Source organism: Rhinopithecus roxellana, chromosome 5, assembly GCF_007565055.1.
Source record: "Rhinopithecus roxellana isolate Shanxi Qingling chromosome 5, ASM756505v1, whole genome shotgun sequence".
Classification (NCBI taxonomy): Eukaryota; Metazoa; Chordata; class Mammalia; order Primates; family Cercopithecidae; genus Rhinopithecus; species Rhinopithecus roxellana.
This window is the reverse complement of record NC_044553.1, coordinates 107324795-107346726: the sequence shown is the minus strand read 5'-3', so window position 1 is coordinate 107346726 and position 21932 is coordinate 107324795. Positions and strand designations below refer to the sequence as shown.

Below are 21932 nucleotides of genomic sequence, written 5' to 3'. Positions count from 1 at the left end.
CACTAATCATCAGGAAAATGCAAATCAAAACCACAATGGAGATATCTTATTAAATTAGAATGGCTATTAACAAAAAGACAAAAAATAACAGATGCTAATAAAATGTGAAAAAAAGAGAACTCTCATACACTGCTGGTGGGAATGTAAATTAATACAGCCATTATGGAAAACAGTATGGAGATCTCTCAAAAAACTAAACATAGAACTATACAATCCAACAATCCCACTATTTGGTATTTATTCAAAGGAAAAGAAATCAGTCTATCAAACAGATACATGCACTCCCATGTTTACTGCAACATCATTCACAATGGCAAAGATACAGAATCATTGTTCATCAACAAATAAATGGATAAAGTGTGGAATATATACACAATGGAATACTATTCAACCATAAAGAAGAATACAATCCTGTTATTTGCAGCAACATGGTTGGAAGTGGAGGTCATTATGTTAAGTAAAATAAGTCAGGCACAAAGAAAAATATCATATATTCTAACTCATATGTGGGAGCTAAAACAATTGATCGCATGCAGGCAGAACAGAATAACAGTTACTAGGTGCTAAGAAGGGTGTGTTGCGGGGTGAGGGGATGAAGAAAGGTTAGCTAATGAGTACAAACATACAGTTAGATAGAATAAGTTTTAATGTTCGCTAACAGAGTAGGGCAACTATAGTTAACAACAATGTATTGTATGTTTCAAAACAGCAAAAGAGAATGACCTGAAATGTTCCCAGCACATGGAAATGACAAATACACAAGGCGGTAGATACCCTAAATACCCTGGCTTGACCATTACAGTATGCATGTAGCAAAATATTACACGTACTCCATAAACACGTACAAATGTTATGGATCAATAAAAATAATTTTAAGCAGTTGAACAGAAAGTTACATGTGAAAGGCATGGATCCATTTGATTTCACTTTGAAAATGAGAAGATGCATTCTTCATGAGAACACAACTAAGAATACATACAGAATTTGGGTTAAAAGAAGAAAATAGCCAATAAGTCAGCAACTTGTATGTGCTGAAACTTTTAGGAGGAAAGGATGATTCAACCAACACCTTGCAAATAAAAACTTTCAGGGCTGCAAAGCTCCACAGAGCTCCCTGTACAGTATAGTATCCACTGTCACATTCTCTCACACCAACGATATTCACTTCCCAATACTACAAGAAAAGCCAGACTTAAGCAAAACTTCCAAACAGGTGGAGAAGAAATCATCTGTATAGTATGACCAGTTTCTACTAACTTTTTTTCACTTCCTCTGGGTTTTTGCTGTTTTTTTAATATAAGATTGCTGAACACCAAATATGATCTTCCCCATTCACTCTGTTGGAGGGTTCTGGTGTTTGCAGGGGCAGTTGTTGCTTTTTGCCAACAACACATTGTTTTCAGGGAGGAGAATCCTTACTGATTTCACACACTCATTTGATTTTGGAGACCAGGCCACTGGGAAATGAGAGGAAGGAAGGGAGGGAGGGAGGGAGGGAGGGAGGGAGGATGGAAGGAAGGAAGGAAGGAAGGAAAGGAGGGAGGGAAGAGAGGGAGGGAAGGGAGGGAGGGAGGAAGAGAAAGAAAGAAAGAAGAGAGAGAAGGAGGGAGGCAGGGGAGAAGGAGGACAGAGAGAAAAAGAGGACAATAGTTTAGGCTATGTTGGATGCATAAATTAAGGTTGGATCTCCATCTAGAGATAAGGGCCGGACATTTCCATTATTTCATAAAAGCTTCCCAACCTCAGCCTCAGGGAGCCAAAAACTGCTAATGTGAACTAATTCCTAACTCAAAAGTTAAGGTTAGAAAGCCTCACTGCCCTCTGGGAAGGCTTGGGGATTTCCCCACCTCTGCCTGGGGGCCTCACATAAGAAAAGTCAGTCTTGGGCAGGTTCCTGGGAGATGGCATTCAGCACCTTCTTGGTCGCTACTCCACACACCCCTCCCGGGCAGCCCACCCCGTACCACTTCCTAGGCAAACTCTCCCACAGAACTCTGCCCTTCCAAACTCTTCTGAGGGGCAGGTGTCTCTACAGTGCTCATTTGTTTCCACGAGGTCATTTTAGGTCAAGGTTAAAGGGCTAAAATCAAATGAGATGTCATTTGTATTGCAGCAAACAAATAGTAACAATGGAATATACTGTTGGTCTATTTTGAGATGCTGATTAGAAAAAAGAAAAGGTAGAAATAAACGTCATTCTTTTCCTTCTTGTGAAAACTTTCATGACCTTGCTCAACACTTTACAACTGTACTTCCTTTACAAGATGTGTCCTTGAAACATCACATGTAAATCTATTTTTTACAATTCAAAACATTTTAAATTTACTTTAGAAACTGGCTTGTTGAAAGGCATCATCAAAGAATCCTTTGGTAAAATGAAAGGGCGTTAATGATTTCTTTGTCATAAATATTCAGATTTAGGTGTATCAGCTTTTCTTAAAATGCTGAACATGTCTATGATTTAGGATGAAAGGTAATTAAGTGTTTTTAAAAATAGATTTCAACTGAACTTGCTCTAGCCTACACAGATTTTTTCCTACAGTCACACAGTTTCAATAGGATATTTGGATCAGAAAAAGACCCTTCTGTGGTCTCAGAGCATGTTTTAAAGCCTGCATATATTTTGCCTCTTCTTTGTCAAACTGAAATTATTGACTTAAGAAATTTAGTAATTTTGCTTTTCAAAAAACAGCTATAATGACAAAGTAAGAAAAAGAAATTCTGATCAGTAGCTTAAACTCAATTCTAGAGCTAAATTAACATAGTAACAGTACTGTGACCATGAGCATGGGAACGCCCAAGAAAGAGCCAACAGATTTGCCAAAATGAGGTCAGCAAAGTGTGCCTCTTCCTTTATCAATTGTGCAGAGAAGGGAAGTGAAGAGTTACATAATCTCCACGCCAGCATTTATGGAAGATAGGAGTTTGAGGGAGACTATAAACAAACAATATTTTGGTATCTGGGTTTTAAACTCACATTATGGTTGTTCATTCCACTACAGTGCAAATAATACCAAAGATGAAAGTTTCAAGCAAATAATCTGGCTCTCCATTAGGATGAGCTCTCCTCTGCTGGCTCCTCTAACTTTGAAAATGTTGGTGTCCTCCAGGGTTTTCAACCTTTCCCTCATCTCTTCTCCCACATTCTCTCCTGGGAAACTGCATACACTCTCAAAGGATGTGCTTACCATCAAATACCTAGATTGTGATCTTTAGCCCCAAATCTCACCCCAGAGTTCCAGACGCACGTTTTCAGCTGCCTCCTGGATGTCCCAATTCTGAACCCATTATTTCCCTCCCTTTCTCAGTGCCTGTTCCTCTCTGTGTCCTCTCCCCGACATAGCACCAACTACTCAGGTGACAGGAAAAGTGGCTAGAATGAGACCTCAGATATTATGACCTCTAGCCTTGACCTCAAAAATGCATATAAATCCAAAATTAGTTCAACTTGACTTTGGAAATTAATCAGACACAACACATAAGCAAACACTGTTCCAGAATCTCCTTTATTTGCCATTAATTCCCAACTGACCCACGGGCCACAGTTCCTAGAAGTAGCAACAAAATGAGCATTTCAATTTTCACACTGTTGTAGGAGGAGCTAATCTGAACAGTTGGCTGCTTAGACTCTGCTAGTTATTTGCCTATTATCTCTCAGCCCCAACCCCACTCATCTGCCTCCATTCAGTGATTCTACTCTGCAATCTACATTTCTCAGGCTTCCTTGCTGCTGGCTTCTGGTTACGCTGTGACAGTGAAAAGAAAGAGCTGGGAAGAAAGGACTCTGCTCCTGCTTTTAGCCTTGACGGTCATCCTTCTAGCAGTGGGTAAAGCAGGAGCGCTGTGGTATCTCCTGCGCCATTCCATTCCCAGCTCTCCCCTCCCCCTCATCAGTACCACCCCAGGTAGCTCCTACTCTGAGCACCTGGATTTTGTATCGCCACCTCTTCCCTTTTATCACCCAGCACCTAGAGGTAGTGTCCATTTTTAATTTTTTCAAACTTCCAGACCCTGTAGAGCCAGATCCCTGTATGAAATCTCTTCCATGTAAAATACTTAGCAAGGTTCTTGCATCCTAACTGGACCCTGGCTAATGAAAGAAAATCTCCTTTCCTCTATGGTTTGTTTTCTTTTGTTGAAAAGTTGAGGTTTCTTTCCTCTATGGTTTGTTTTCTTTTGTTGAAAAGTTGAGGTTTGGCCGGGCGCGGTGGCTCAAGCCTGTGATCCCAGCACTTTGAGAGGTTGAGACGGGAGGATCACGAGGTCAGGAGATCGAGACCATCTTGGCTAACCCGGTGAAACCCCGTTTCTACTAAAAAAATACAAAAAACTAGCCGGGCGAGGTGGCGGGCGCCTGTAGTCCCAGCTAGCGCCTGTAGTCCCAGCTACTGGGGAGGCTGAGGCAGGAGAATGGCGTAAATCCGGGAGGCGGAGCTTGCAGTGAGCTGAGATCCACTGTACTCCAGCCTGGGCGACAGAGCGAGACTCCGTCTCAAAAAAAAAAAAAAAAGTTGAGGTTTTGGCGGGGCGCGGTGGCTCAGGCCTGTAATCCCAGCACTTTGGGAGGCTGAGGTGGGCGGATCACAAGGTTAGGAGATAGAGACCATCCTGGCTAACAGGGTGAAACCCAGTCTCTACTAAAAATACAAAAAATTAGCCAGGCGTGGTGGCGAGCACCTGTAGTCCCGGCTACTGTGGAGGCTGAGGCAGGAGAATGGCGTGAACCCGGGAGGCGGTGCTTGCAGTGAGCCCAGATTGAGCCACTGCACTCCAGTCTGGGCGACAGAGTGAGACTCCGTCTCAAAAAAAAAAAAAAAGTTGAGGTTTTGCTCATAAAATATCACTTCATTGCAGATATCTCTACATTTGGTTACCGATTATTCTGCCATGGAGACTGCTTTTGAGACTGGAAAGGAAAGAATAAATATCAGTAAGAGGAAACACACCTCAGAAAGAGGCCAGCTGGAATTGCAGGAATTTCGGGTGCATGATCCACTTCAGATTCTAAATTCAAATTTATACTGAGTATTTAACAGGTTAAGAGAAATACAGGCCTCTTTATTTTTTGCTTAATTTTTATTGTATATGTTTAAGATATACAACATAATGTTTTACTATATATATATAGATAGTGAAATGATTACTACACTCAAGCCAATTAGCATATCTGTCATCTCACATAGCTGTCTGTTTTGTGAGGGTGGGTGGGAGGGGCATCTAAAATCTACCATCTTAGCAAATTTCCAGTATTCAATATAACAGATGCCTATTTTAAATGTTTGTTTTTCCTCTCTAGGGACACAATACATTTTAAGACTCAACAAAGAAGACTCTTACTCCTGACACCTGTCCTTCCTTCAGCCCCTTCCTCAACAACCCAACCGCCCATGGAGCTCTGTCATCTCTGAAGCATGTAGCTGTCTGTACCCACTCCTCACCTCCACTGCAGCAACCTCAGTCTAATTCACCAGCACCTATGCCTTGGAAGACAGCTTTCTCCCACTTTTCCAAGGCATGATGCTGGGATAATTTAGTTTCGGCAAAGAAAATTATGAAGCTTACCTCTCAGCACACACAAATTATTAACAGGTAGATTACACCTTAGGGGAGATAGTTTTCCCTAAATCTCTCATGTTTCTGCAAGTCTTGAAGGCAGAAGCTCTGCTTTTTTTGTGTTCTTTGCTGTCTCTTCAAGGATATTTGTATGGCAAACAGTCTTAGAAGATACAGTGTCTCTCCCCAAGGAAAATGACAGACTTGTTTACTGTCCAGTATACAAAGACAATTTCTCCCTCTGGGCAAAGGTCAGGCAAGCTTACAGCCCATTATAAAAGACTTGGATTCCCTAGGCTCAGGGCTCCTCACCTCTAACACAGTTCACTCCAGGTGTACAAGTCACATGACCCTCTACACATTTGCTCTGTGGGAATTTGGGCTCTGGGAACTGGCACAAGAAGATGCTGATACTCTGGCCAAGTCATTTGTCTCTGACCTGGGAGTCTTGTGTCTTCTGCTAACATTTGTGACACTGAGGCAGGCTAACTTGTTAGTTTGCAAGTAAGGCAAAATTTCAGACACTCCACAGTTCTTGACTTACAATATTAAATGTGAAAAACAAAACTATAAAGCTTTAGAAGATGAAATAAAGAGTAGCTTCATAATCTGGAATTGAAAAAGATGTCTAAAACAGATACATATAAATACTTATATGTATAGATACTTGCCATATAGGGAAAAGAAGGATAAACTTGACTACACTAAAATTAAGAACTTCACTGACCAACAGATACCACCAACAGAGTGGAAGAAGAAGTCCTAGCCAGAGCAATTAGACAAGAGAAAGAAATAAAAGGAATCCAAATAGGAAAAGAAGTGAAAGTATTTCTCTTCACTGATGATATGATTCTATACCTAGAAAACCCTAGACACTCCACCAAAAGGCTCCTAGAACTGATAAACAACTTCAGTAAAGTTTCAGAAAACAAAATCAATGCACAAAAATCAGTAGCATTTCTACACTCCAATAACATTCAAGCTGAGAGCCAAATCAAGAATGCAATCCTGTTTACAACAGTCACACAAAAAATTACCTAGGAATGCATCTAACCAAGAAAGTGAAACATGTCTACGAGAAGAACTACAAAACGCTGCTGAAAGAAATCATAGATGATACAAAACAAATGGAAAAACATTCCATGCTCATGGTTTGGAAGAATCAATATCGTTCAAATGTCCAAACTGCCTAAAACAATCTAAAGATTCAACACCATCTCTATCAAACTAGCAACATCATTTTTCACAGATCTAGAGAAAACTATTCTAAAATTCATATGGAACCTAAAAAGTGTCCAAATAGCCAAAGCAATCACCAGCAAAAAGAACAAAGCTGGAGGCATCATATTGCCCAACTTCAAACAGTACTATAAGGCTACAGTAACCAAAACATCATGGTGCTGGTACAAAAACAGATATGTAGACCAATGGAATAGAACAGACAACCTAGAAATAAAGCTGCACACACAGGGATAGCTGGCTAGCCACATGCAGAAGAATTAAATTGGACTATCACCTTCCACCATATACAAAAATTAACTCAAGATGGATTAAAGATTTAAATATAACACCTCAAACTATAAGAATTCTAGAAGAAAACCCAGGAAACACCATTATGGATATCAGCCTTAGGAAAGAATTCATGACTAAGTCCTCAAAAGCAATTGCAACAAAAACAAAAACTTGACCAGTGGGACCTAATTAAACTAAAGAGCGTCTGCACAGCAAAAGAAACTATCAACAGAGTAAACAGACACTCCACAGAATGGGAGAAAATATTTGCAAACTATGCATCCAACAAAGGTCTAATATCCAGAATTTATAAGGAACTTAAACAATGGAACAAGCAAAAAACAAATAACCCCATTGAAAAATGGGCAAAATACATGAATAGACACTTTTCAAAAGAAGATGTACAAGTAACCAAAAAACATGCAAAAAATGCTCCACATCTCTAATCATCAGAGAAATGCAAATCAAAACCACAATGAGATACCATCTCACACCAGTCAGAAAGGCTATTATTAAAAAGTCAAAAAACATCAGATAATGGTGAGGCTGTGGAGAAAAGAGAACACTTATGCACTGTTAGTGGGAATGCAAATTAGTTCGACTGCTGTGGAAAGCAGTTTGGAGATTTCTCAAAGAACTTAAAACGAAACTACCATTCAACCCAGCAATCCCATTACTGGGCATATACCCAAAGGAAAATAAATCATTCTACCCAAAGGACACATGCACATGTATGTTCATCGTAGCACTATTCACAATAGCAAAGATAGGTTCACATTGACAGTGGATTGGATAAAGAAACTGTGGTACTTACACACCATGGAATACTACGCAGCCATAAAAAGAATGAAATAATGTCCTTTGCAGCAACACAGATGCAGCTAGAGGCCATTATCCTAAGCAAGTTAACACAGGAACAGAAAACCAAATACTGCATGTTCTCACTTAAAGTGGGAGCTAAATATTGGGTACTTGTGGACACAAAGATGGCAACAATAGACACTGGGGACTACTAGAAGTGGCAGGGAGAATTGGGGGTAAGGGTTGAAAAACTAACTTTTGAGTAATATGCTCAGTACCTGGGTGACAGGATTAACTGTACCCCAAACCTCAGCATTAATTGTACCCCAAACCTCAGCATCATGCAATATACACATATAAAAAACCTGCACATGTACCCCCCGAATCTAAAATAAAGGTTAAAATTATTTTTAAAAGAAGAGAGCTCAATCTGCAAAATAAATAATTTTGACATAAAACCAACAAGGGCTTATATCCAGAATGAATATATATTCTACAAATCAATAAGAAGACAGAAAAAGAGAAAAATGGACAAAATAGTTGGGCAGACCCTTCACAACAGGGGAAATCCAAATGACCAATAAATATATGAAAAGGTTCTCAACCTCAATCAAAATGAAGGAAACACAAATGAAACTCATGGCCAGGCATGGTGGCTCATGCCTGTAATCCCAGCACTTTGGGAGGGTGAGGCAGGTGGATTACCTGAGGTCAGGAGTTCAAGACCAGCCTGGCCAACATGGTGAAATCCTGTCTCTACTAAAAATACAAAAATTAGCCAGGCATGGTGGTGGGGGCCTGTAATCCCAGCTACTCGGGAGGCTGAGACAGAAGAATTGCTTGAACCTGGGTGATGGAGTTTGCAGTGAGCTGAGATCGCGCCACTGCACTCCAGACTGGGCGACAGGGCAAGACTCCATTTCAAAAAAAAAAAAAGAAAAGAAAGAAAGTCACATGGAAAACTGTGTCATCATCTAGCAATGAACACCACATGAACCATCTGTCTGTTTTTAGACACAAGTCTTCTAGGAGACATGTATGAATATGTTCATAGCAGCATTATTTGTAATAGCCAAAAACTGAAAAGACCCCAGAAGCCTACCAACAGGAAAATAGCTCAATAAAGTATGGTATAGTTATACGACGGTATTCTATACCACCATAAAAATGAACTACAGTTATGCAGAACAACATGGATGGATCTTAAAAAAATAAAAATGTTGAGTGAAAAGAGTCAAACACAAAAGTACATATGGCCCTATTTTTAGAAGTTCAAAAATAGGCAAAATTCAATTCACAGTATTTAGGAATGCCTCCTGATACAGTCTGGGTCTTTGTCCCCATCCAAATCTCATGTGAAATAGTATCCCCAATGCTGTAAGTGGGGCATGGTGGGAGGTGCTGGATCGTGGGGCAGCCCCTCATGGCTTCGTGCTATCTTGGTCATAGTGAGTTTTCGTGAGATCTGGTCATTTAAAAGTGTATGACACCTTCCCCTACCCTTGTTCTGCTTTGCCATGTGACGTGCCTGCTGCCCCTTCGCCTTCCACTGTGATTGTAATCTTCCCAAAGCCTCCCTAGAAGCCAAGCAGATGCCAGCACCATGCTTCCTGTACAGCCTGCAGAACCATAGCCAATTAAATCTCTTTTCTTATAAAGTACCCAGTCTCAGGTATTTCTTTATAGCAATGCAAGAATGGCATAATATACCTACTTAGGTTGTAAAACTATAGATAAAAGCAATAAGTCATTGCCAGAAAACATACTATTAGTAGTTATTTTGCTGGGAAAGAAGAGGATGTAACTATAAAAAGGTACATGGGAGCTTCTGGGATGCTAGCAATGTCCTAGTTCTTGCCCTTAATGGGGTAACATTAGTGTTCACTTTATAATAATCCAACAGTCTGTACACTTATGTTTTATGCCCACAGAAAACAAGAGACTCAAGAAATGCATGCTCATCATGAAATTGAGCCTTGCCAGTAACCCAGAAGCCCCCCATGGATCCCTTTCTAACACAACCTCCCACCTCCTCTCATAGCCTATTACTACGCTGACTTTAATTCCCTAAGTGTACATCACTAAATACCATGATTTATCTTGGTCTGTTTTTTATTTTTCCTGGAATCAAACCAACTGAATATTTGCGTTAGAGTCTGAAAACCGTTCTTGATAAATCAATTTATTACTGTGATGTATATGTTTCTTTCAACATAACGATATTTTTACAGTGAATTAAACATAGTTCAGCAGAAACAAAGATAATGTTCCATAACTTCACGAGTGTGTGTGAAAACACATTGAGAACACCAATTTAAAATCAGCAAAACATTATCCGTGACATTAACTCAGTGATGTTAATTTGAATTTTATTAGATTTGTAATTTTATTTGCATTTAATTTGAAATGTTTGGAGTTTATAGTTGTCTTAAAGCTATAAGCATAAATTAACACTTAGTTTTATGTTTAGACATATTTAAGTAGCAATATAATAAAACTAAATTTAAGTCAATACACCAAAAAGTCCCTTATGGAAAGGGGTCCTTAATTCACACAGGTTTGAGAAACCTGCCTAGGCATCAGCTCCCATTCCCTTCCCCTCCCCATTCCACCTGCGTGGGCTCCCTTTACCCCAGGACAAAATATCCTGCTACATAAATCCAGGCACCATCAAGAAAAGCACTTCCCAAAGCATCCGTGACATCTCTGTGAAGTAATGTCAAGCACTCAACCTGCTAGTTCTGGAATTCATTCCGATTCCATTTGTCATACATGTGATCAAAGCTGGAGAACAAAATAAGACACAGGTAATTAAGCAAAGTGTGAACACTGCTGATTTGAGCCAGAGGACAATTCTTTGAAATGCTAATGACAATAATCCAAAACTCATGCCTTGACTTCACTCTCACTTATGAACTCGGGCATAGAATTCACTCACCCAAGTAGATTTGTTTCCTCTGGCTGCTATAAAAAGTTACCAAAAACTCAGTGGCAAAACAATACAGACTTGTTTTCTCACAGCTCTAGAGGTCAGAAGTCTAAAATCAGTCTTCCAGGGCTAAAATCAAGGTGCTGGCAGGCCTGGTTCCTTCTGGAGGCTCTAGGAGACAGGATCTGTGTCCTTGCCTTTTCTGGCTTCTAGAGGTCATGTGCATTCCTTGGACCCTGATCTCTCCTTCACATCACTCCAATCTCTTGCTTCCATCCTCACATTGCCTTCTCATATAAGATACCACTCACAGGTCCTAGGGATTAGGACATGGACATCTTGGGAGTGAGGGGAATTTCCCAGCCTGACACCCCCAACAAGCAGAGTCTGACCTATGACAGCTGTGAATAAGAGGGACCCACTTGTCCTTTGCTTAAATGTCAAGGGGTCAAAAGGTGCTCACAAACACCTGCCTCAAATGCAGTTTCTGTGTGAATGGATCCTAAACTGCAAAGCACTACCATTTATGCCTACAGATAGAGAAACACAACATTTCTGCAATCATCTCATCCTTTTAAACTGGGTAAGAACTCAAAGAATTTGCTTCTGCTTTTGAAAAACTTATTTTGAAATAATGTCTGGTTTACAGAGAAGTTGCAAGCATATGACAAAATAATTCCCCAATGCTACAAAGAATGCTCCAATAGACTTCGCCAGATTCCCTCAATTTTATCTCATTTATTTTATCAATTTTCTCTCTCTCTCTTTTTCTCCCTCCAACCCACCCTTTCCACCCTCTCTCTCTCTCCCTCCACTAAATCATTTTGAGGACAAATTGCAGATATGATGCCCCCTTTCCCCCTAAACATTTCATTGTGTATTTCCAGGGCAACTTAGCTTCTAAGCGGGTTTGGAAAACAGAAGGCTGAATTGTCAGTGGGAAAAGTTTTCCAAGGGAGATATTCTTCCTCCCTGGAAGGGAGGTCTGGAAATCCAAAGGAGACAAGTCCTTGTTCTGGAAAGTGGGAAGTGTCACATCTCATTATATTGCAAAAAATTATTTTTCACATAATATTATCCCAAACTCCAGGCACTGAGATTTTTGCCCTTGATCCACTGATGAGCAAGTACTTATAATACACAATTTCTACCCATCCACTACAGGGAAGCTCAGTGAAACTGGCTACTGAACAGCACAGATGGAAGGAACAAAGCCATGGAAAATAATCCTCATGGACTAGTTGTTTCTCCTTGTCTTTTCTACGTCCTAACATAAAGTGAATTGAAACATCCTCTAGGATAAGAGCTATGCCATAGCTATCAGTGTTCTGCAATTGTGTGTATGACATAATCATTTATTTACGATGATCAGTCATTTATGATGATCATCCATTTACGATCCTTATTCACTTATGATTTTCTGCTCAGGTTGCTCTTAGAGTTAGATGGAAAAATTCCATTCAGCAAAGATTTATTGAGCACCTACCATGCCCTGGGTCAAGTGGGAAGTAGAAATGAATGGAGGGTCATGATTTAGTGGGAGAGACAGATGCATCAACCACAAAGAACAAAGCAGCATGAAGTACAGTCTGCAGTAGAGCACGAGGGAAGTGTTCTCAGTGGTAGAAAAGACTGCCTAAAGGAAGGAGGGCAGGGATGATGCCTGGAAGCAGCATTTGGGAAGTCTAGGAGAGAGGCAAGGGTTTTCCCAGATGAACGAGAAGCCTGAGCCAAGGCACCACAGGATGCAGATGTCCAGCACGTCTAGGGATAGAGGGTGACTCACCTGGTGTGGCTCAACAGTGGAGGGTTTGAGTGCAGTTGGGACCTGAAAAGGACGTGGAATAAGATCATGAAACCTCTTGACACCATGTCTTATCTTTCCGTGGTCTTTATTCTGTAGCTATAGTTGAACTTTCAGAAAACAAATTTCCTTTTCATTGCCAAGTAATTAACATTCCACAAGTCAAATGTTCAAAACCTTGACCTCGTTCTAGCGATTAAACAATTTCTCAAAGACCCTTCCAACCCCACACCTCTCAGCTCCATGCTGTGATAAATGCATCACTAGCAGAAGGTAGGGCGGGAAAGGCATTGCTAATACACACAGCAGAAAAACACAGATTCACAGCAGGAAAAGTACAACTTTTGTGCAAAGTTGACCCAGACCATCTCATTATGCAGTGGTTGAAACCTGTCTGAAAAGGAGTGCGTGGATTTGTCATGAGGACCTATGTAAATATATTTCCAAAAGACTGTTTTCAAATGGCTCTACAGTTTAGAAGGAAAAAAAAAAGATATAACCTTTTTAAAATGTGGGAAGCAGGAACAATATTGCTGGCAGCTTATTCATCTAGTTAATGAGTACTCTAAGGAGTCCATCCAGAATAGCACCTCATCTGGACGAAGCTGGTAGGGAGAGGCAGGGAGGGAGACAGCCAGGCAAAGGCGGGAAAACAGAGCGCTGACTACACTGAGAGTCTTGGAGGGGATGGAGGAATAGGGAGGCCAGGAAGGCAGGGACAGCCAGGAAGGAAGAGAGAAGGAGGAGGGTGAAGGTTAGGGAGCAATGATGCTGCCCTACCACCACTCTGCCTGGCACCTTTTGTTTGGCTCCCTTACACGGGCAGGAACGGAGGACCTTTCCAATTCTAATGTGCAGGAAAGCCTGATCTGAAAACCAGGAGTAGCTTTTCTGACACCAGGAGCAAAGAAAGCAGCGCACTTCCAGGCTGTGATTGCCACACAAAAGCAAATTATTTGGGAACACCACAAGCACTTATGAGACTTCTCACCCTAGCAGTAGTTTCGAAATGAAAACTACCCAGACCTTGCAGCAGCTAAGAATTAAACTGATATTAAATAAACATGGAGTTCTTAAGGCAAATGAAAAGAGTATTAAGCACATTTTTTTCTTAATTGACTTAAACATCTTTATCTTACACTATCAAGGAGCAAATGGCAATGCATCTGGGTTACAGAAAAGCGATCTCACCCTCAGTGCCACCAAGACCTTGGCAATAACAGTTTCAGAAGAATTTAAAAATCACCCATTAATGGATAGAAGCAGGGATGGGGTCAAGTCCTCTTAAATAGCAGGTGGTATTTATCCCCCTTGAGAGGACCTGTCAAGGCTCTCCTTGCCTTCTGAGGTGACCTAGGTCTGAAGACCCTTGTCAGTGCGAAACTCCACTGCAGTGAGTTTATAGTGCTGACATGGTGCAAAAACTCACAGAGAGTGACTGTCCATCCAAGGTCTGGCTCCTATTAGGTCCAGTATTGTTCCAAGTGTCAAACTCCCCTCTTACCCTGTATCCTGAAAGCTTGTGCAACACTAAGGCCTGACACCACACCAGCCCTGTCCAGGGTGGGGATGGTAGGAGGAAATGCCCAGGAAGCATGGTAAACGTCAAGCGTGTGGCTTCCTGGGAGCCAAGGTGTGCTGGGTGAGGGAACCAGCAGGTGCACAGTACACTGGGAGAGAGAAAACTGGAAACGTTGTGATCCTGGAGACGAAGCAGCTGACAGAGATGCTCTAGAGCCCAAGAGAAATAGGAGTTTCTAGACTTTTAGATTTCATAAGCAGTAAATACCCATAGTAGTAGTAACAGTTATTATTATTACTGTATACAAAGTATTTTCAACTTTTTTCATTTTCCCGGGAAAGGACACAACCTTTGTAACTATTGCTGCTGTTTTCATTTTAAAAAGGAACTTTTAATACTAAAATTATAGGAGGAACATAATATCTGACATCACATAAATTCAGATTTGAAGGAAATTTACATTTTTTCCTTATTTGTTCTTATTTTTTCTCATTTTGTTAAGAACCAGCGAACACTTTGAAGAAAGCCAAAAGTTTACATCTGGAGCTGGAGGGTTCTGTGACTGCACACCAGGCACTCTGCCAGCCCTATTTCTGCCTGTAATCCCGCAGGTCACTTGCCAGAGGCAGTACCTTCCATAAAGAGAAAAGCCTAAGGCACCATCACGGGCATCCCAGGACCTACCTAATCCGTTCTTCTGATTGGTCAGCTTTTTTTTTTTTTAATTGTACTTTAAGTTGTAGGGTACATGTGCACAACATGCAGCTTTGTCACATATGCATACATGTGCCATGTTGGTGTGCTGCACCCATTAACTAGTCATTTACATTAGGTATATCTCCTAATGCTATCCCTTCCCCCTCCCCCAACCCCACGACAGGCCCTGGTGTGTGATGCTCCCCACCCTGTGTCCAAGTGTTCTCATTGTTCAATTCCCACCTATGAGTGAGAACATCTGATTGGCCAGCTTTCTTTTGGGAAAGGCTGAATGCTGTACCCCTGCTTGGTGTGGATATGCTCTAAGTAGTCCCTTACAAACCCAGAGAAAGGATTAACTGATTGCCTTCCTTTTTTCACTTTGGCTGCCAGGAAGCTCAACATCAAATCTGAGGATCCACATAGCAACATCATGCACCCTTTTACATGTATATGGATACATAAATACACTTGCACATGCCTCTACAAGCTTTGACTTTTCCATAAAATATTTATATGTTCCCGGATCATGATTTATGACTCTTATTTACATTGTACTTTTTAATTTTTAGCAAGTTGCTTCAAATCTTATGTGGGACAAGGGAATAAATAAAATTTTTTAAAATTAGGACTATAAAATTTTGCTAAAGCAATTCACTGATAGGCAACGGCTGTGGCAAACACAATGTCTTTACATAGTAACCAAACTCCAAAGCAAAAATTATTTAGGCCACCAGGTTAGACATTAGATTCCAAACTTATATAAGCAAAGCTAATTTTTCCCCCAAAAGATATAATATAGTGGGCCATCAGCTGAATTTAAAATTCACACAGCTTCCAAACAATAAGAGGCACTTTTCTCTTCCACGAACAAAGACATTTTATTCATACATGAATAAAGCAAAGATTCTTTCTATTCTATCTACATGAAGCAATCCTGCATTTCTATGCAAAATGAGGTATTTTGCACCAGGCAGAGCTATATTACAGAATTGCTGTGCATTCTGGATGAAGTTGTCTGATGATGGCACATGCGTTGAATAACAAAAAGCACTTTGTATCAGCAAAAAAAAAAAAAAAAAAAAAAAAAAAAAAATCCTTAAGCCTTCCATGACACTCTCTTCTGTTTTTCCCTCAACACAAGGCATTGATGGGTGAACACATACATTAATATATTCACTTCGAATCTAGCACTGGGCATGCTCCCTAAAGGATGGCAAAAGTGTGTGGGCCCAAAGTGAAAGGCCCAAATCAAAGAAATGAACTCCACACCAAACATATTTGTACAGTGTTTTGGTTTAATTTTTCCAAGGGTATAATTTAAAATAGGCTTTGTGAGACTGGTGGGGGTGAGGGGAGGATTCTCTTCAAAGTGATTGTAAACTCCTTCAAGGCAGTAACTGGGTAATTTATACTTATTCTAGAGTTAAATCCCTGAAGTATTCATATTTCTGAATAATTAGGGAGGCATCATAAAAATAGCATACTCTTTAAAGATCTTTGCCCTCTTCCTTTCTCCAGAAGTTTAAATCATCTTCTTAAAAGGGTTAATACGATTCTTATATCAGGAACCAGCACTGACCAACCTGGTAAATTTAACAGAAACCAGCGTTTATCACACCAATAAAACTGGATTTGACATACAAAGTCTTCACTTGAAAAGTAAGTTCTTCCTTTCTCCCATTATTGAGCAATAAATTACTGAGAAGTTCTGGTCTACTAAATAGGAAGAAGTGAGGTTGCAGAAAATATAAACCAGTTTAAAGCCAGAAAGCCACAGCAATCATTTAGAAGCAAAACACAAAGTTATAAGCTTTCTTCATCATAAGAGTCATTGTCTATCCCCAGCCTCCAGTCCTCTCCAAAGTCGGTGGGACATCTAAGAACGTGCTACCAGGATTCTGCCCTCACTCCATGAGACAAGGCAGGGCCTGCCTGCCCATTCCTCCCCTCCACAGCAGGTCAGCCTTCATTCCCCATCTTCTTTATCCAGGACAAGGCTTGACCAAAATGGCCTGTTCCAAAGGCAGTTCCCCTGCTCTCACTTTTCTGTCCCATCACTTTCTCAAGAAAAATATGTATTTTTTAAATGCGTAGTTTCTTAATGCACACTAAAATGCTCAATGTATGTAAAAACATACATTCCATAAGCCTTACCAATTGCTCAATGCACAGTAAGATCCTGGGTGAGAAGCCTTACAATCACCTCTAATCAGTCTCCCTGTTTCTACCTCGGCCCCTCTAAAATCTGTTCTCAAAGGAGCAACCAGAATGATCTTTTAAAAATGTAAGCCCAGGGGTGGCTCACGCCTGTAATCCCAGCACTTTGGGAGGCCAAGGCAGGCGGATCATGAGGTCAGGAGATTGAGACCATCCTGACCAACATGGTGAAACCCCGTCTCTACTAAAAATACAAAAATTAGCTGGGCGTGGTGGTGTGTGCCTGTAGTCCCAGCTACTCAGGAGGCTGAGGCAGGAGAATTGCTAGAACCCGGGAGGTGGAGGTTGCAGTGAGCCACTGCACTCCAGCCTGGTGACAGAGCAAGACTCCGTCTCAATCAATCAATCAATAAAATAAAATAAAATTGCGCCTGGACCCCATATCCCACCTCTAGCACCCTTGATCCATTTTCTTTTTCTCCAAAGTACTTACTGTATAATATACTCATTTTGAGCTTACCATATGATATACACGGGTTTTGCTCATAGATATGTTCCAAGCACCTAGAAATGTGTCTGGTACATAGTGGGTGGGCACTGAATAAATATTTTTTCAATAAATAAATGAATAAGGCCAAGTGCAGTGGCTCACGCCTATAATTCCAGCACTTTGGGAGGCCAAGGTGGGTGGATCACCCGAGGTCAGGAGTTCGAGACCAGCCTGGCCAACATGGTGAAACTCCATCTTCTACTAAAACTACAAAAATTAGCTAGGCGTGGTGACATGCACTTGTAATCCCAGCTACTCGGGAGGCTGAGGCAGGAGAATCACTTGAACCCAGGAGGTGGAGCTGCAGTGAGCTGAGATCACACCACTGCACTCCAGCCTGGGCAACAGAGTGAGACTCTCCAAAAAATAAAAGACAATAATAATAAAGGAATGAATACCTGGAAGATCCAAGATGAATCACTAAAAAAGTAATTAAAACCAACAAAAGACATCAGTAAAGGTCATTCATTAAAAATAAGTGTACAAAGGCCAGGCGCAGTGGCTCACGCCTGTAATCCCAGCACTTTGGGAAGCCGAGGCGGGCAGATCACGAAGTCAGGAGATCGAGATCCTGGCTAACATGGCGAAACCCTGTCTCTACTAAAAAAACACAAAAAAATTATCTGGGCGTGGTTGGGAGGCTGAGGCAGGAGAATGGCGTGAACCCAGGAGGCGGAGCTTGCAGTGGGCGGAGATCGTGCTACTGCACTCCAGCCTGAGCACAGAGCAAGATTCTGTCTCAAAAAAAAAAAAGTGTACACAAAAACAGGTTTTCAAACATCAGTAATAACCAATCAGGAAAATGATTTTTTTTTTTAGCAAAAAAGAATGATTTCTATAAACAAAACCTGTTATAGTGAAGAGATGGGGCCAGAGCTGCGATGCTCCCCAGCCCTCAGCCACTCCTCGGGAGCCTTTATCGCTAAAGGAGTGGAAGTTTGAAAACCTATGTATCAGAAAACGCATAGGAGAAAAGGGCCTATTCACACCAGAAACAAAAAATTTTAAAAACGTAGAATATTTAAGAATTTGCCAGACCTCTACTGAAATGAAACCTACAAAATTTTTCTGAGGGACATAAAAAGATTCAAAAGTAAATGGCAAGACATGCCACATTCCTAAGTGGGAAGACTAATTTCTAACAAGTCACAGACAAAACTACAACACAGCCAAAAATAATATGTTAATATTAAACGAATCGTAAAGCTCATCTAGAAACAAAAATGTAAAAAATATCAGGAAAATGCCGAAAAACAAGAGTAACGTGCGGGAGCAGGCCCTATCAGATGTGCCCCGCAGAGCACAGTAACTACAAGTAGGTGGCAGAAAGTGCCAGAATCAACAGAATGAGCAATTAACAAAAGAGAAAGCTCAGAAATATAGCCAATATATAGGATCCCACTTCGTAATACGGGTAGCATTTACAATAGGAAGAGGTCAGATTATCCCATAAATTTGCTAACTATATTCATCACATTCAGGGAAAAAAAAAAAGTTACAATCAAAGCTTTAAAAAAATTTCAGATGAATGGTTTAAATATTTTTAAATGAAAACATAAAAATAAAACCACCACATGTAGGTGAACATTTGTGTAATCTCAGAGTAGGAATGCCTTTCTAAACAGGATTTCAGAAGTCAGGACCTATAATGGCAAAGGCTAATAAAATCAACTACAAAAAAAAAATCTATATGTTAAAAAACAAATATGGGAAAAGATTAATAAACCCTATTACAGTAAAATAATTTCTTTTTACCAAAAGACATCTTTAGGCTTTAGAGAGTGAAAAGATAAACTACAGAGCAAGAGAAGATATTTGTACAACATATGACAACAAACGGCTAGTGTCCAGAATATGTGAAGAACTGCTACAAATAAATAAAACTAATTTCTTAAAAATGGAAAAATACTTGAACAAACATGTCATTAAAAAGGAAATTCAGGCCAGGCACAGTGGCTCACGCCTCTAATCCCAGCACTTTGGGAGGCCAAGGCGGGCAGATCACCTGAGGTCAGGAGTTTGTGACCAGCCTGGCCAACATTTAGTGAAACCATGTCTCTACTAAAAAATACAAAAATTAGCTGAGTGTGGTGGCACACACCTGTAATCCCAGCTACTCGGGAGGCTGAGGTGGGAGAATTGCTTGAACTTAGGAGGGAGAGGTTGCAGTGAGCCGACATCGCATCACTGCACCCCAGCCTGGGTGAGAGAGTGAGACTCCATCTCTTAAAAAACAAACAAAAAAAGGAAATTCAACTGGCCAATAAATAAATGAAAGAATGCACAACCTTGTGACTGCCAGGGAATGCAAAATTAACATTCCAATGAGATATCACTTACATACTCACCAGATGGGCAAAAATCAGAAAGACCAATAATACCACGGATTGGCAAGGATGTAAAATAATGGGAACTCTCACGTCCTGCAGATTGGAGTACAATCCCATATTATTTGATGAGGTCTGGCCATTATCTAGTAAAGTTAAAGACAAAGTGAAGACGCCAATGTCCTAAAGGCGTCTAAAGGCTAAAGCCAGTGAGTGCACAAGAAGGTCAACTTAGAGAAGCCTGTGGAATGTGCAACAAGAAACACGCCCATAATATTTGCTGCTGCAGTTTTCATAATAGTCTCAAACCCAGGACAATACCAATGACCATGAACAGGAGACCAGATACATATGTAAGCGGTGTATTTATACAATGAATTTCTAGATTGCGAATAAAATGAGCTCTGGCTATATGCAACTATATGGATATGCCTAATATCGAGATAAGACCCAATTTTAAAATACGGTATGATCCCATGTATAAAATGGGTAAAAACAGGCAAAATTAAACTATCTTGTTTAGAGATGCATACATATTGGTGGTAAAACTGTAATTATAAAGAAGGAAATTATTATAAAAGTCAGGATAGTTATGTTAGTTGTCTATTACTCTGCTAAAAAATTACCCCCAAACTCAGCAGCTTAAAACAGCTCACATGGCTATTATCTCACACAGTTTCTGAGAGTCAGGAATCCAAAAGCAGCTTAGGTGGGTGATTCTGGCCCAGGATTTCTCATGAGCCTGAAGTTAAGCTGTGGGCCAGTGCTGCAGTCATCTGAAAGGCGGAGCATCTGCCTCCCAGCTCACCAACATGGTTGTTGGCAGGCCTCAGTTCTCCAAGGGCTTTTGGAAGGAGGGCCTCAGTTCCTGGATACCGGGGCCTCTCCACAGGGCTGCCTGAGTGTCGTCAAGACATGGCAACTGGCTTCCCCCAGAGTGATTCATCCGCAAGAGAGTAAGCGAGCCCAAGATGGGAGCCACAGTCTTTTATAACCCAATCTGGGATGTAACATCCCACTGTTTCTGTCATATTCTGTTGGTCACACTGGCCCACCTTGGAACAATCCTGGGTGGGTATGAAGACCAGAAGGAGAGAATCACTGGGGGCCATCTGTGAAGTTGGCTACCACAATTGTGACTTCTTCTAGAAAGTTGGGTGTAGATTGTATCAGGAAGGAACACACAGGGAACTTCTGGGAAACTGGCAAGATTCTGTTGCTTGAATTGGTGGTTGTACAGTTGTTAACTTCATAATTATTTGATAAACTGTACATTTATATTCTATGCACTGTTCCAAACCTATGTCAGATTCCACAATAAAAATGTAAACAGAAAAGCCTATTTAAATTTCAAATGACTAACAGGAAAATTATTTGCAGCAATTCAACAATCATATGTAAAATGTGTAAAGAGTTCTTAGAAATCAGTAAGAGACAAACACCACAATGGAAATAAACAGTGATTCATAAAATAACAAAAAAGGTGGATAAGAATGTAACATTTCATCTTACAGTTAAAGAAATAATAATTAAAATAGTGATTTTAAAATATTATATTCAGCCTAGTGTTAATAAAGACATGGGGAAATCCGCCTTTTCTTACACTCTTTGAGGGGGAAATTTTCTGGAACGTAACTTGGCGATGCATAACGAAAGTCCTTAAAATATCCAATGCTGACTCAGCAACTTTATTTCAGGATTACTTTTTTTCCCTAGGAAATTGTCAAAGACAGTAGCACGAAATCACTAATTATACTTGTTCTAGTTGGGAACACAAACGTGAAATCAGGTTTCCAGGACTGGAATCCCAGCTGCAATACTTATTTTTCACTGCAGGTATATTATTTTGTACCTCAGTCCCCTCATCTGTAAAACTGGGGGAGAAGAAAATACCTACCCCGTAAGTTTGTTGAGGCTTAGGTGAAATAATGCATAAAAACATCTTAAACTCATAATCTGAGACAGCAAGTACTCAATAAATCTTACTTACTGTTATTAGTGAAAATTGGTAACAACTTAAATATCCAACAATTAGAAAACTTTAAATAAATTGTAGTTTTTCCACATTATACAGCTTC

General features: G+C 40.5%; 1 protein-coding gene across 6 annotated transcripts in view; it reads right to left on the bottom strand.

Annotated features, from left to right (window-relative positions):
- The window catches only part of SH3GL3 (SH3 domain containing GRB2 like 3, endophilin A3), a 199379-nt gene that overhangs the window by 121143 nt on the left and 56304 nt on the right, over positions 1 to 21932 (bottom strand). For 2 of the 6 annotated variants that reach the window (XM_030930694.1, XM_030930695.1), the window contains one exon: positions 13940 to 14269. The exons of the other annotated variants lie outside the window; for them this stretch is intronic. The gene's annotated coding sequence lies outside the window, so the exon portion shown is untranslated. The remainder of the gene's footprint in view (positions 1 to 13939; positions 14270 to 21932) is intronic. 6 annotated transcript variants of the gene reach the window in all.